We start from the raw sequence: 16,498 nt of genomic DNA, 5'->3' as shown, positions 1-16,498 counted from the left end.
TTCATTCCTCAGTCTCCTGTATTTCCTCCTGCCTTCTTCATTGTTGACATTCTTCCATTTCCTTCGCTCCTCCATTTTACTCATCATCTCCTGTGTAACCCATGGTTTTCTTGCTATCTTCTCAACTTTACCAACCAAATCACTGATAGTATCTAACACGCATTCTTTTACATTGTTCCACTGCACTTCAGCATTTCCGCTTTCAATACATGATTATATATATATATAACACATTAATATAACTGAAAACTATGTTTTGTGTAGCTTTCAATTACAAGTTGTAAGGAAAGTTATGAAGTTGAATAAAAGTATCTCTGATGGAAACAGAATTTTCTTTCAAGTTTACCCACCATCAGCTTTCCTAAACACAAGTATTCTATATATGTTATAGTCCAAATATCCATTGCATTTCAGTAAGGGGATGTTGAATTGATGTAAATGAAATGTTCTTATTTTACAGGCACTGGTGAGAAACTTTCTCCTGATGAATAATGTTGCAACTTGATATCTTATACTGCACAGGTTCTTACTCCATTGTGTGTTTTCTGTTTTTTAACCAAGTTTGATATCATTTAACTCATTCCCCTCCAGATGGTTTTGAGCGAAGTCTGCAAGCAAGTCTGTAACTGATCCTGCAGAATAGTATGCGAGAATGTAGACTGGATTCATTTGGCTCATAACTGGGTAATTTACTGACCAACTGTGGGTCTATTAGCTCTTTGACTGGCGCGGGCGTGTTTTAACGCCAGGGCGATGCCAGCCGTTCCCTGGCGTTGGCATGTTTTAACGCTTTGAAAATCTCTTCCCTTATTTGCTCTCTTGGCTCTCTTCAACCAAAGACATATATATGATAGTTTTTGTGCATGGTTGTAAAGAACCCTTGTAAACTTTGTGGGGGTCTATATTACTGTCAGAACCCTGCGAGAAGGAAAAGTTCAAAAAATATTTCACATTCATTCAGTTTCACCATGGCTTCTCGCAGCAAGTGTCGGCATGTTCCTACAGACCAGCTGGAAAGTGTTGTGAAGGAGATTTGTGCTGATGATGATAGTGGCGATGAAATAATGATTCCTGAATTGGATGAAGTTGATAGTGACAATAATACAGTAATAGACAATGATCCACAAGACAGTAATCATGAACATTTAGCTACCACGAGTGCGGTGCCTGACACGCCCATCTCATGGACGTACGGAGACATTGTACCAATAATAGTTCCATTTACTAGTAGTTCCGGGATCAAAATTGATATAACACATAAAATGCACCCCTTTTCATGGATAAAATTTTTTCTGGATGATGACTTAGTAACTCACATTACAACTGAAACCAATCGCTATGCTCACCAGCACTTCAACACACAAGAGTTAGCTCCTCACTCTCGAGAACTCAATTACAAATATGTCACATCAGATGAAATCTGGACATACTTAGGAATTGTGTTCATGACAGGAATCGACAAACGCCCTGAAATTGAAGACTATTGGTCCACTAGGCCCCTATTTCACACTCCATGGTATGGACAAAAGATGTCTTTGCGGCGGTTCCAACAGATTTCAAAATTTCTTCATTTTGCTGACAACGATGCACGACCAGCTGACTGTGAAGATCGCCTGTATAAAGTTAGGCCAATTATAGACTCATTAGTGGGAAAATTTAGGAACACATATATCCCTGAAAAGGAAATTGCAATAGATGAAGGAATGATCGCTTGGAAAGGACGTCTTATCTTCCGAGTATATATGCCTGATAAACCTGATAAGTACGGTATAAAGGCTTATCTTGTTTGTGAATCGACAAGTGGATATATTTGGAATTTTGAAATTTATTGCGGAAAATCAAGACCTATAAAAGAATTAGTTGTCGATCTGTTGGGGCCACAGCTTCTAGATAAAGGGTATCATCTCTACCAGGATAACTATTACAATAGTGTAGAATTGTGTGAGACGTTATTACAGAGAAATACCTATGTGTGTGGAACCTTCAGAATGGACAGAGGAGCTCCCAAAGAACTAAAGAATGATGTAAAAAATTTGAAAAAAGGGGAATCTGTGTTTTCTAGGAAGGGGCAGGTTCTCGTACAGGTGTGGAGAGATAAAAGAGACGTCAAACTTATCTCCACTCTTCACACAGCAAAAATCGTGGAATCTGCAAAAACGAATCGCAAAGGAGAAAAAATATGCAGACCCGAGGTAATTGGGGACTACAATAAACATATGAGAGGGGTTGACAGGGCCGATCAAATGCTGCATTATTATCCTTGCTCCCGCAAAACTGTAAAGTGGACAAAGAAACTGGTGTTTTTCTTGTTGCAAATGGCAGCATTGAATAGTTTCATTCCATTCAAAAAGTACACAACAGAAAAATACAAGAAGAGAAATTACAAATTCAACGATTTTATATTGGACTGTGTAGAAAAAATGACAGAACAAAACAAACAGTGTGGAGAGGGAGAACAGTCAAGGAATGAAGTGGATGACGAATCTATTGCGTCAGACTCGAGTGCAGTCACGCCTCCGCCTGCGACCTTGAGAAGACCACCAGTGAAAGACCCAGAAAATCGTCTAGAGGGTGGCTTGAAAGTTCACAAAAAGGTCCATGTTCCTCCCAGTAACAATAAGAAGAATGGTGCCATGAGAAAGTGTCGAGTGTGTGCTAAGTATAAGACTAGAAAAGAAACAAGTGTCATGTGTGCAAGCTGTGGTGTGGCTCTCTGCAAACTTTCATGTTTCAATGTTTATCACACGAAGAAAAACTACTAAAAAGGTATGGAAACACATTTATTGCATAAAATATTGTATTTTTAATAGTTCCTGAAAATTTCATTTTTAAAAACCAATTTTTGTTGAAGTTGTTTAGAAAAAAGTAAGCACATGCATCTTAGCGAATAATGTTTAAAGGACCTGCCAGGACAGGGGTGGGATTTAAATACCCTTCGCGCCAGTCGAAGAGTTAGTGTCATACAAACAGCTCTGTTCCATGGAATTAATTAGCTTGTGCTGACTTTATCTCCTTGAGTGTTTCCTCTAGATGGTTAGAACTGTTACCAAAACAAGAGAAAAACAAGAGCAGATGTTGCATAAATGAAGTCATGGCAAAACATATGTGTAAAAGTAAAAAAAAAAAAGTAAAGCTATCCCTGTACCAGGTCCTGAAGGCCCATAGGGTTGTGAGACACTGAGGGTCCCACATCATCTAGACAATCAGTTCAAAGATGGCGGTAAGGTTGCCAGCCTTACGCGCTGGCCGTGGTTTACTCCCCAGGAAAATTATTTAGTTAATTCCTGGTATTCATTTCTGTTAGAGGCTGAGTAAACCCCAGGGCCTAGTGCGACTGGAAGGATTAGGTCAACTGAAAAAATCGAATGACCTCATTGGCACTTGAACCCACAACCTTCCGGCTTGTAGCATATTTTCCTTTTTAATTACCTTTGCATAATTTTCAATAAGATCTGTCTTAAATATATCCTGAAATTAAATGGATAATATATGGGAAACACTGCTGTAAAGGGATAACACGTGGGATTATATTATAAAACATCTAATTTTCAGTTTTATTCTTCAACTTTATTTTTAATTCTGTTATAAAGTTCTTGTACCTTCTGGGTTGCTGAACAAGTTCTTTTCACCAGATGGCTTTTAGCTGTTTTAATTTGACCACCTATAACAATTTAATGAGAATAATAATAGCAATAATAATGAATACTACTAAATCCATTCATATATTTCTATAAATTATATTAATGTATTATTATTATTATTACTTGCATTAGAGACAAATCCAGATTTCATGATTCTTGTAATCTTGTCCTTTAAACACAGTCTAAAAGCAAGAAGAGGTGTTCAGCAGCCACAAGAATTTTTCATTAATTCAATAAATGAAACAGATACGCTTGACCTGTATCTAGCCAGGGACACCCAGAGATACAGGCCCACGCCCTAGACCACAATGATCCAGCCCTCCGGATGGTAATTATGGATATATAAATTATGCTATGGTTATGATGACTATCTAGGTGAGACTCTTTACTAATGATCATTTTTTTTTATATGTTTATATATTATATAATAAGTTTCTTTAACAGACTAAGAAAGAAAATAACAGGAAGCCAGAGCTCTTTTAGATCATTAACAGGATGACCAATACATGCAATGTACTGTATGTTACTGGCACTAAGTAAAGCATCTTCTTGCAGTCCTTGGTGACTGTCCACCACAGAACCTATTCTGTACATACGAGTATATTGTGGATTCTTTTTTGTGATAATTACATCATTATTTTATCTTGTATCAACATGTGCTAAAAATGTGACATACCATTCTGATCTGAATTTGTTGTATCTTGATTTGGTCTCATATTCAGGCAGCTTCATCTTTCTATAATGCTCTCAAAAGGGAGACAAGAAAGAGGCCAATGTCAGGCCCTACTGATAAATTATTTTCCACAAGTACACACTTATTCTGAAACAGCCCATAAATGAGTAATCCACAGAAAATCATAGTTGGTGCCCTAAATCAGTGATTACATTTCATGTATGATCGCCCTGTTTGTAAAGTGAAATTAAAACCTAATACTGAAACTACAGTATATTCAATAGTAATGAATAATCAATCACTCCTTTATCAATCTGATGACTGTATTTGTTTAATGCAGCACTGTTGAATTAATGTTCCAGCCTGCAATAACATAAGACCATTACCATTAACTAATCAAATTGGCATGCAACAGAGGTTCCACATGGCTTGCTTATATAATGAAGCTCACACCTTTTTAAAATATTTATTTAATTTCTTGTTTAATATCTCTTTTTGGCCTCTTGTTTGCTTGTTTGACTCATAAACTTGAAGATGAAAAATGAAAAGTGTGCCCTCTGCCAAGCAGAGGTCAAAGCTCAACACACTGATATGCTAAATTAGCTGCTGCCATTCTCACACTTCTTTTATCTGTCATCAGAGTTCACCACAAGCACAACCTAACCTCGCAACTAGTATGGCACTTTTTTTTTAATTTTTATGTTTTTTCTTGTGTATTATATATGACCACGATAAATCATGGATATATATTTAATACTGTTTCATGAATTGCCACACTAAAGTTGAAATAATTACTTGCAAATCATCTTCACTAGAATTGATCACACTTCATATCCAGTCACATCTGCAGCTTTCTTCGTACTGTTTAGAAGATGTATCAAACTTAAAAACTTTACAGTATGAAATCTGATAGTGCTTCAGAAGAATGCAATCAATGATACTAGTACCCTTCAAAACCTAACTTGGTTATAATACTGGGTCCATTAAATGCAAAGACCCGTTATTAATAAAAGTATATGACTAGAAATAGTTTCAATAATTTTCTCATATATATTACAATGGCTTTGAAAGACACTCTCCAAAGAAATATGAATGAAACATCTGCACTTCTGCTATGGAATTAGTATAGCTGGTACAGATTAAGAGCAACCATGTGTTCACATGGTTTAAAATTACAAATTCTAAGATAGGAGAATGCACCTCCATTTATGATGTCCTATTAAAGGGGTATATTATGTATATTTATGAGGAAATAGCATAAAACTAAAAATAATAATACAAAAAAGACTAAGAAAAAATTCTTCACATTTGCCAGTTTCAGTATACCAGATTTCATAATAGACTGATAACCAGTTTTCCCATTCACTGCCAGATCCTTGTTTCTTAAATGAATATTTATGTGACCATTCAGGTCCTTATTATTTAATAATATTTTTTTAAAAATATCTGTTGCTAAAAAAAACTTTGCAAAACAGTTCAGCCTAAATTTGCTGAGAGGTGAAAGGTATTTCCACTTTGTAGCATATTAAGTCAACAATATTCAACTTTCAGGACAAATTTCCTTCCATATTTGCTACATGGCATTTCATTTTTCAAATTCCAAAAAAACCAAGTGCTTGGTCCCAAAGTGAATCAAATACCAATAAAAGCTTGTGTCCCTAAGCTGCTTTCCCCTACATTGTCATTTGCAGCACCTTCACCTCTTAGCAAATGGTTTACAAATTGAGGGCATATCTCAATCCACACATCTGCCCTATTCCCCTTGCCTTACAGTTGGTGGCAAGAACAAATCAAAATATATATATATATAGTATATATCATACATATTTATATTTATATATTATCATAATAATTATAAACTGCAATAAAGAAGGAACAGGCTAATTTGCCGAGCTTGTCTTATTTAGTCCATGCTGATGCTGCTGCTACTACCAATCAGAATGAACTCAGAGGGGCGTTCCAGTCAGATTCGGTAGGAGAGACAGACGAGTCTCATTGCAACATAGTTTTAATTTGAGACAGTCTTGAAGTGTGCTCTCCTGCACTCATGTCCAGTTTTGTATTTTTTTTTGTTTATTTTTAAGTTTTGTGATTAAGAGCTTAACTCAGCTACGATGTGACTGATACACAACATAAAGTGGGTTCATACAAATGGCATATATTATATATGTACTATCAGAATTATATTACTATACATAGCATGGATGGAAAATACTGTGTTAAAATTGTTTTAGAAAACTCAAGATCTTAACTTTTATAATGAGCATTTAAACCAAAAATGGGTCAATCTACATTTTAAACGGATAAACTAGTTTGGAAACAATGCCTTAGAGAATGGAAGCTACATGAAGCTGACTGCCTCTTTAAACATAGGTGACCTTTTGATGGCCCAAACAGCACATCCACTGTATGTATGTAGTGGATTATGGTTTCTTTCTTCCAGCTAAGAATATGTATAATAAAAGAAATCCACAGAAATTCTGTGGGTCCCCCTGTTGGATCGGCACATATTTCACTAACGTAGCATTTGAAAAGTGATCACTAGGTTTCCTTTGATTCGTGAAAAATCTATTAAGAGAGTACACCATTTTTTTTTTTTGGTTTCACAGAAAAACATTTACACAAATAATTGAAAAAACATACCCTGTATCCAAGAATCACTTCATAGCAGTGGGGGTTTTTTTTATTTTCATATCATTAGACAAGTGGAAAAATGTTCTTGCATTCCCTTGCGCTTTCATGTCCATTTATGTCTTTCCTCGCCCCCATACAAGTTCGCACTGGTCAGATTATCATTTGCAGATCCGTAAGTTATGTTGAAGTCATACATGAAAGGCAGCGCAATAATTGAACTGTTGGAATTGTGAGAGCACATTTTGTGTATGTATATGTGTACTGTGTGTGTGTGTGTATGTGTGATGATGATGTATGTATGTGCATATGTGCGTGTGTTTAAAGTAAAAGAATGGAACAGTTAACTTACACTAGATGTATTAAATAAATGCTTCCCTCAATCAAGGAAAGAAAACAAGGGACTCTGCCAAAACTTTTGGAATTCTCCACTATCTTTCAAGCTTTACCATCATATCCTGTGCAGCTCTATATGCACGCAGGATATATGAACAACCGATACACCAAACGTACAGTTATTGAAGTGCAGTTCCCTACTGACTATCATGAAACTAACAAAACGAACTTCACTACCACATATTGGCACCAATTGATAAAAATGACAATAGGTAGCTATTACAACAAAAATAAATATGTATAAAAAATGAACATCCCATAGATAGGTACTCAATTGATAGATAATTTTATACAGCATATATTATCAAAATATAATTTAATGTATATGTAGCTGGTTGTAGCAAAAGGCTTAGCAAGCTGTCGTTAATAGGTGATAACCATGTACAATCCATTTTTATTTGCTCCTCACTAGTTTTCATAAAACCTCCAAGTGAGGCAATAAATAAATAAAGTAATTAGAATCAATAAAAAATAAATTACATCTAAATTACAAATAACTACCTCTTTCAACATGTTTGCTAGACAACTAACTATCTCTTGCAAGGAGCACCATTTGTGTTACTGCACTAGAAATAAGACTAGGAAATTAAACTTGCTTATCCCTTTCAAAACTATATTAACTGCCTTTCCATTGCACATATCCAACACTAATTGCAGCTGATCAGTAAAACTCAAGTAGTATGCTGAAATCTCATCATTAACATGTTCTTTGAACTCATTTTTCCAGTTCGTCGATTTTTTTTTAATTATTTTGAAGGGAATGTGTTTGATTTATTAGAAAATAATCGGAATGCATTAATTCACTAAATAAAAGCTCTTTTTCAAAGATTTAAGAACAAATGTGAAGTAGAGATAAAGCAATGTAAAACAAGATTTGATAAAGATTTTGATGTTTTAATCTCATGTTCTTCAAGGTTATTAATTGCACTAAATTACACAGCTCTCTTAAACAAAAAATAAATTACATTAATATTATCTGTTACTTGCACTATATTTTTAAGTAAAGATGCATCAACAGAAAAAGATAATGTGTCGATCATGTTGTGTTCCTATTGCACACGTACGTATCTACAACATGTCACTGCTCTTTCTATGCGCATACTGGCTGTCAATGCTATAGACTTAACTATACAATTCTTCTTATCCAGTCCTTCTGGGGTTTACTTCTTTAATAAGTTAAATATATATTACTACATTTCCTACAAATCTACAGTATTTCTGTTTTACCTTTGTCTATATACTACCATTCTCGGCTGAGAAGCTTTTTTGACTAGATATTATAAACAGTTTCTGTTTGTGAAGAAGCATGTGGCTCATGTACCAGAGACAAATGTCAGGCAGCAGGCTGTCAACTAGTCAGTACAGCGAGCAATGGTATTTGGAGAGGTGAAGGAAATGTGTAGGCCATTTGCTATGTGAGTGAGTTTGTCTGAGCATAACTGTAAAGCAGAAAATTAAGAAATATTTGATATATGAGATGAAGTGATTGTTCTGAAGACACCTGCTGTCTACCTGTCTCTGCAATTAACTGATGAAACTAAATTAAATTAAAGATGCAAGTCTCAAGTGCACCTAGATCTAGAGCTGCTTCTCCATACAAGTAATGTACTATAAGACCCAATCCAGTCTGTCTTTTGGTCAGTCGGTCAGTCAGCCAGTAAGTCAGCTTGTTGGTCAGTTGGTCAGTCAGTAACTTAACAATAACAATGGCCTTCATTGAATACTCCTCACTTTGGTGTAATGCTATAAATAAATACCCTTCAGGATCATGTTCTAAATAATTATGAAATATGAATAAATATTTTATGAAAGAAAAAGTAGAAACACCCCTCCTATTATCTTTGGCTTTCTGGGAGTTGCTATGATTATAGACTACTAAATGTACTTTAACCCTTGTATGCTCGCAATACCTACAAACTACGTATGTATGGTTTCATGTTTATGTATGAATAATTTGGTATTTTGGTTATGAATTAATATTTGCTAAAACTGTAGTAGAAATATTACATTATTAATTATTTTGTATCATTTTCATTATAAATATTAGGTATTGTTACACTGTTTCATCTTGTAGGTTATTAATTACATATGGGGTGGTGGGGGGGAGGGAGTTAAAAATCCCAGTGAATACTTGTGCAACTTGGCAACGATATCAAGAATGATTTATCAATTGGCTGTTGGCCTCCTCAAAAGCCCAAGTCTTGCCACTAACCAAACTAATAAGCGTTTATATATATTCTGACATGCCAATCAGACATGTGACATGCATGCAAGCAATCTGTGTAGCAAATGAGAGAAACAGGCATCAGTGAGACAGAGTGTCAACAGTGTAATCAACATCACATCTTTTGGCAATAAAAATAAATCACCTTACATATATAACTGTCATATTATCAACATTACTTCGTTTCTTATTTTGTTTATGCACCGTTAAAATTCCAAGAATACTGACCATTACACCAAAAATAACACTGAGTTAGTTACATTACTTTTCTTTTAAATGACAACAAACCACCAGCTTACTTTACGAACAAACAAGAAGACATAAACAGCCTGTACAGTTTTACACATCATATTTACTTTCCTTTATTTTAATTTAGTAGATAGATCACAGCCCATTTGGAATTTTTCAAGTCATAAATGCTACACTTTCCTGCCATGCATGCACATGTACAGACAAAATATGTGTGCTCAGTCCCTAGCCTGTTTCTGTCATCAGTTTACCATTGCTGGTGGCTTTCTAGCCATTCTTGTGCTACAGAGCCCTTGTCTTAACTAGAGGCCAACAGCCAATATAACCTTCATAATTCATCCATGCTCATCATCTTAAAGTACTAAGCAAAATGGGTTAAGTCACTCACCTCATTGCAGGTAGTTATCTTGAAATATTAGTATAATAAATACTTAAGTTATATTAATAATTGTATATAATAATGATAAGAATATGAAGCTTTCTTTAAAATCTATTCACTACACTAAGATTTTGTTACTAGATGACTAATTTGTTCCGTGGGCCGGAGGTCTAATATAATCCTGCACCACAATGCTAATACTTGTCAGGAAGTATATGGAGATTTATGTACTGCCCCATCCTTGGCAATGGGAAGATATTCCCAGTCATCATTAATGATTATTTTCAGTTGCTTTGTAGCAGTGTATATGTAGAAGAAAGTTATGGTGACTGTTGTAGTAGCTGTAGAGCTGTAGAGTTGTGGTGTGCAATCATCTCCCATTGTCACCTTTCGGGAGGGTCAAGATTCCACACTCTGTCACCGCTACTGCCACTTCTACAGTTGTGATTCAGGGGAAGAGTGGCGCCAAACATCCTGTAGGACTCATGATGAGTGATGTAGTCATCGGAAGGAAGATTGGTAGCCCTGGATGTATTCTGGTGCAGGTTCAGATGCTGACATCTTGAAGTACTGTGATTGGTCTCTTGTCTTGCACCACACAAGGCTAACTGAAAAATCTGTTTCCATTCATTTAGTCAGTACAGATTGATGAGTATTATTTCAAGTAATCAAGAAATTGAATTTTTCAAAGGAAATGCTTGGTGCAAATGATGATAAACACAAAATATTGTAATATATTTACTAGCCCTGAAATGAATATTAAATGTTAATATCTCTCATAATTCCTATCTCATGCTCTACATTTGCTACAGGCCTTGTTTGTACCAACCCATATGTACTTGGGACTACAGCATGTGCTCTCCTTTTTGGTTTGCATATCCAAGTCAGCAAATAATGCTTAAATTAATCACAAACATATACAGTTTTCTGTGATAAACTGTATCACTGGATGCCATAGTACCTATGGGCACGAGAATTAGGAATTAAGTTAATGCAAAGGATGATGAATATGGTCATATTTGACAATGTAATTAGCATGATAAAAGTCATTTAGAATTATACATGGCACATCCCCATATTATAGAAGAGNTGTAATAAGAGACTTGTCATCAAAGGTTATGTTAAATATAATTCCTTTCCATGCTCTTAAAGTGTACTCCTTGCACATGAACTTGATGGCCTCTTTCCAAACCTTTTTACATAAGGGTTATACAATGGACATCTAAAACAAAATGAGAATAGTAATCATGCCACAAGATATCCCCCTATATCACTGATGCATATGTGATCTGAATATTTTAATGAATAATCATTTTTAAAAAGGAATAGTTTTGGATGAATTTATTTCTGTTTTGTAATCTGCATTTAAAAATCTAATATTTATCCTGAATTTTGAACGTGACAAATTTATGATCTACATCACGAATTTAATGGCTATTTTTTGTACTTTCCAGAAGAATGAAATTTTATACCCTGAACATCCATAATTCAAAGATGCACTATATGAAAAATGGTGGAGATAATACTCTTGCCTAAAGATACTAATTTATTTTGGAGTGGGAACAAAGATTCTGAACCTTCTGTTTCAGTACTGATAACAGAATAGATGAGTGTGGAGCAGGATGACAAGTTTAAGCTGATATGTACAGACAGTTTCGAGTTCCACTGTGCTCCATGACATTGAAATGGGCATCCCTATACTGCTAGTAGGGTTCACTTCATAGGCACTGAAGGAATTTTTTAAATTTTTAACATTTAAAATAAATCAGTACACATGGTGATGCAGATAAAAATCTTTAATTTATATACATTCAAATGGAAGTACAACTGAACTTCCAATATGCAATTTCAGTTCTATACTAAAAATGCAAATTTTGGTAATTTATTTCATAATATATACTTCAAAAAGAATACTTTCAATTTTGAAATGCTCTATGTTTCCATTAAGAAACAGTAAAAACACTAAGAGCTTTAAACTGTATTAGCACTTGCACTGACTTAACAGCGTTATTGTAATTAACTGTTTTTTCACCTTCGATTATAAAGTCTGTCAAGCTTACACTTCCACTCATAATTTCTTAGTGTGTATTACAAATGTTTTAAATATCTGGAAATTATCTGCTGGTTTGTTTTTTAATATAAAAAGGGCGTTTTCTGTGTAATGTCTAAAATATGTAAACTCACTTCTATTTGTGCTTCCCATCAATTGCACTTATTTCCATAGCAGATAAAAAATTCAATTTTAAACTTTCCATTTAATTGTTATAAGCACAAACTGCAGGCAAAAAATAGTGCATTATTCATAATCAAATTTTCATACATTTGTAAAAATAACAGGTGGCAAAATTACTTATATGCAAACATTGCAGCATAAGTAATCACATTAAAATATTTTGTACAGTTTTACAGTACCTGCACTGGCATTTATTGGGATAGCAGCTGGTACTGGTTGCTTATTTTGATATGTAAACTGAAGTTTTAGCATAATAAAGTTTATAAAATTATATTGTTTAAAAGAGACTGCCATTATTTAAACTGTAAAACAAATCAAAAATATTCTGATCATTTTGATAAGTAGCATATATCTGCCTTGAAAGAATTCTGTAACAGTAGTGCATGAAGTAGTAGAGCTCACAGGTAGACATCCCTATGGAACTATCATCTGATGTTTCTCATAAGCTTCTGATATTACTATATCACAACACTGCTATTAGAGAACTGATTACTGAGGTGAAGAACTAATTTAATAGATTTGATTTTCCACAATGATATCAAACAAATTTGTTTCTTGCTTAATATTCTGAATCTGAAATAAAAGAAATTATAACATAAGAATATGAAACATTTTATTTTTAATGTAAAAATAACGCCCAACATGATTTCACAACATTTTATGACTTATCCGACAAATATATATTTACACCAATACAACAATAAACTGACATATTTAAGCCACAAGCTGCAGACCGAAGCATTCCACAGTCAGCTGAAATTTAGCCACAGTATTAACATTCAGTTCTACACAGTGGGAGATGAGTTTTGTGTTCCACATCAGTTTAGCAAAATTTCATACTCAAGCAGCCAATATCTAAATAATATACAAGAGATACTCATATACAGAAAGTCTTAAAAAATTGAGGTCTGATTTTAATTTTGGTGGGTCTTCTAAGGTACAACACAGAATAAACTGCAAGTTGTAACTTGTCACAAATAGTAACCCAGTCTGTGTCACAGTTATTTTGTAAATAACTACAGCCACACACAATTTGTTTAGTAATTTTATGTGACATATGAGTTACAAAAACATCAATATCTCTGTGATATTCACAACACTATTATTATATTATGTGTTTTGTAAGGTGAAAATGAGCTAAACAAGAGCGAATTTAAGGTTGGCAGATTATAATTAATGATACATCAAGTGGTATATATGAAGAAGTATATAGTAATATTATGATATAAAATTTACAAAATTACTCTATAATTGTTAAACAAGTATTACCAAAACTATTAATGTTTTTCAAGATTATTTTGTGCTCTGTAAGCCAAGTATCAGATACTGACCAACCAGACCGGTTAGGATAAGCAGTAAATTCTATGCTCTCTTCATCTAGTCGTTATATGATTGAATAGGAAAGGGATTTATTTCATGGGAAATGTATGGAGAAACTTTCAGAATTGTGTCTGCCATTGTAAGAGATCCTGTCTTGCATTTATTGGCTCACTCAGGGAGCATGGTCCCAGATATCCTCTTTCCTTCTGTTGTACAATTTTGCTTCTATGCTCAGCTCACCCTTCTACCCTGAAGATGGAGACACCTTGTTCTTCAGAAACATCAGTAAACATATACCATACTGGGTGTCATGTCCTAAATGACAGTAATCTTCAAGGAAATCTACCATGAGAACTTCAAATCTCACTCTGTTCATAAGAAGTTGTCTTTAATAGAACAACAAACAAGCCATTCATTTCATTTATTACTAATCTCTTTATGAAAGAAAGTAAGTAAAATCTTGGCATAATATAATGGGAAATCAGACTCAACAGAAAGCTCTGAGCACTGTCATATTAACAAGAGTTTGTAGTGCATATAGTGTAGTATTATTCTATACACTTGCTATGGGTCATACTTGAAACCCTTATCATTCATTACTTATACCAACTGTTTTTTGCTTAAATGTTATGATCCTCCTGGCAAGACAACAGTGTATCAGAAACGTAGCCAGCAGCATAAGGATCTGTTCTGATACTACAATGAACAGTTACCTGATGCCAAGGTACTGTTTTAGATGACCTAACTGAATGTGTCAAATAAATCTTTGCAAACTAGTCTAGGGGTACCATGTGATAAGGCTAACAATGAATTATGTTTAGTCTATGTATTTCCAAGAATTTAATCTCACAATAACTTAAGGAACCTATTTACTAAGTAATGTACAAAAGGAGCCTGACATTATTAATTCTTTGTCTCTGGATATAAAATCCCAATTTGAGTTAAACCTGAACTTCAGTAAATTTAAAGAATTTTGGTAGGTAGAATCTTCCAGTCTAGAATCTGAATGTCTTATTGTGTCTCTTTAATCCTTACATTTGAAGAAAACATGTCTCATGATATGGGGCCTCAAGTTTGATGTACAGAACCAAGCAGTTTAATTGGTAGACACAGAGAAGCTGCAAATTAACAAATGAACCTATACTATGCTGCTCTTGCAGTCCCCTAAACTATCTACAAAACTCCTTAACCGAACATACTGGGAAGCACTAAAGCCATTTTTCAGGGGAAAAAGTAAAGATATATGAGCAACAGAAAACTTAGGTTGAGAAAACTAAAACTGCATATGCCAGATATAAAGCATGACTATTATAATCCTGCATTTATTGTCCCATTAGACATGCTGTTCTTGAAAGTTTTTATTAATTGCTCCTCAAGCATGCTTTCCTCTCCTGCAGTCTTGTAATCTAACACTAAATTTTGTTATCAACAGAACCAGACAGGAGATTATTCTGAAAACAGACTTCCCAACCTTATAACTGCAGTAATAGAGTCTGATGGAAGACTTTAGAAGTCTTCGTGATGTAAAAATGGGGCGGCCAGATCATATAGATACAGAGCTAGAACACTTCTTTATTGAGTACCTACTGAAGCAATTCACTGTAGGATTTGAGGTTCTCACAGCGGTAAGTATAAAGAGTACTATCTTCTGGGACATAATGCCATGTAATCAGTTGAAAGTCAGCCGAAGTTTTGGAGGACCATATCACCTCCATCTTCAGAGTTGAAGAATAAGCTAAGAAAGATACCAGGACAAACAGATGTGGTTGAATTTACAAGTACTTTTCATATTTTGAAAAATCTTTTGATTCAATTAGTATTGAAGCTCTGTAGTATAAAATGAGAACACAAGGACAGTGTAAGAAAATGCTTTACTGTATAACACGTTAAATTATGTAAATTTTATGAGACATGGTGAGAAAGTGACAGATTTTGTAACTCTAACAGGAGAAATGAGATGAGGTTTATGTTCATAACTGCAAAAATTTTATAGATGATATTTTGGTTTCATAAGCAAAAAGGACTACAAATGTAACCATGCCTGTGTTACTGTGACATCACCTTTTGTTTTCAGAAGTTTGCAGGAAGGACTAGATCAAGCTGATAAATACAGTAAAGGCCAGAGTCTTAAATTTAATTTCAGTCAAAAATAATGTTTTTAAAGGAAAAGGCAAACCAAAAAGATGAGTGAGAGATGGATGATGCAAAAGCAAATTGTACAAGGGCAAGTAAGCTATTTATGGGTAACTTTAGACAGTACAGATGCACAGCGAAACAGAAGAGGAGAAGTATGATGTGAGGAAATCAGACACTGATAGATACTGATAAAAGTTTAGTTAGGACGAAAATTTATGAAACAGACCCGCAGACCCGCAACCAGACAGGGAACACGCAACATGACACACGTTATACGCTGAGAATAAGAGGAACGACTCCCATAGTGGTGAAACTATGCGCGGTGTTAGCATTGGAACAGATAAGATAAATAATCTTAACAAGTTTTTAGTATATACATATACATTATTATAATTGATGAATATTTTAAATACTTTTTAAATTTTACAATGACGTCATGGCAAGCAATGAAATAGATTGACGTAAATGGAGCACCTGATGATGGCACTGTAGTGCCGAAACATGTTGTGAAGTAATAAGTAAAATTGGGTGCACTAAAAGACGGACACTGCTTACATATAATGTACGAAGATCAGTGCAACAGGACGCTAAAATACAACATTATGAGTAGTGGAGG

At 34.5% G+C, this 16,498-nt stretch overlaps 1 protein-coding gene across 10 annotated transcripts in view; it reads right to left on the bottom strand.

Moving 5' to 3' along the window:
- Positions 1-3,545: 3,545 nt before the first annotated feature.
- Positions 3,546-16,498, bottom strand: part of LOC111867958 (CUGBP Elav-like family member 4) — a 239,562-nt gene continuing 226,609 nt past the window's right edge. For all 10 annotated transcript variants that reach the window (XM_023858205.2, XM_023858213.2, XM_023858209.2 and 7 more), the window contains one exon: positions 3,546-10,810. The gene's annotated coding sequence lies outside the window, so the exon portion shown is untranslated. The remainder of the gene's footprint in view (positions 10,811-16,498) is intronic.

The sequence above is a fragment of the Cryptotermes secundus genome, unplaced genomic scaffold (genome assembly GCF_002891405.2).
Source record: "Cryptotermes secundus unplaced genomic scaffold, Csec_1.0 scaffold337, whole genome shotgun sequence".
NCBI lineage: Eukaryota > Metazoa > Arthropoda > Insecta > Blattodea > Kalotermitidae > Cryptotermes > Cryptotermes secundus.
The sequence above is the reverse complement of the archived record's forward strand: the minus strand, read 5'-3'. Positions and strand labels throughout refer to the sequence as shown.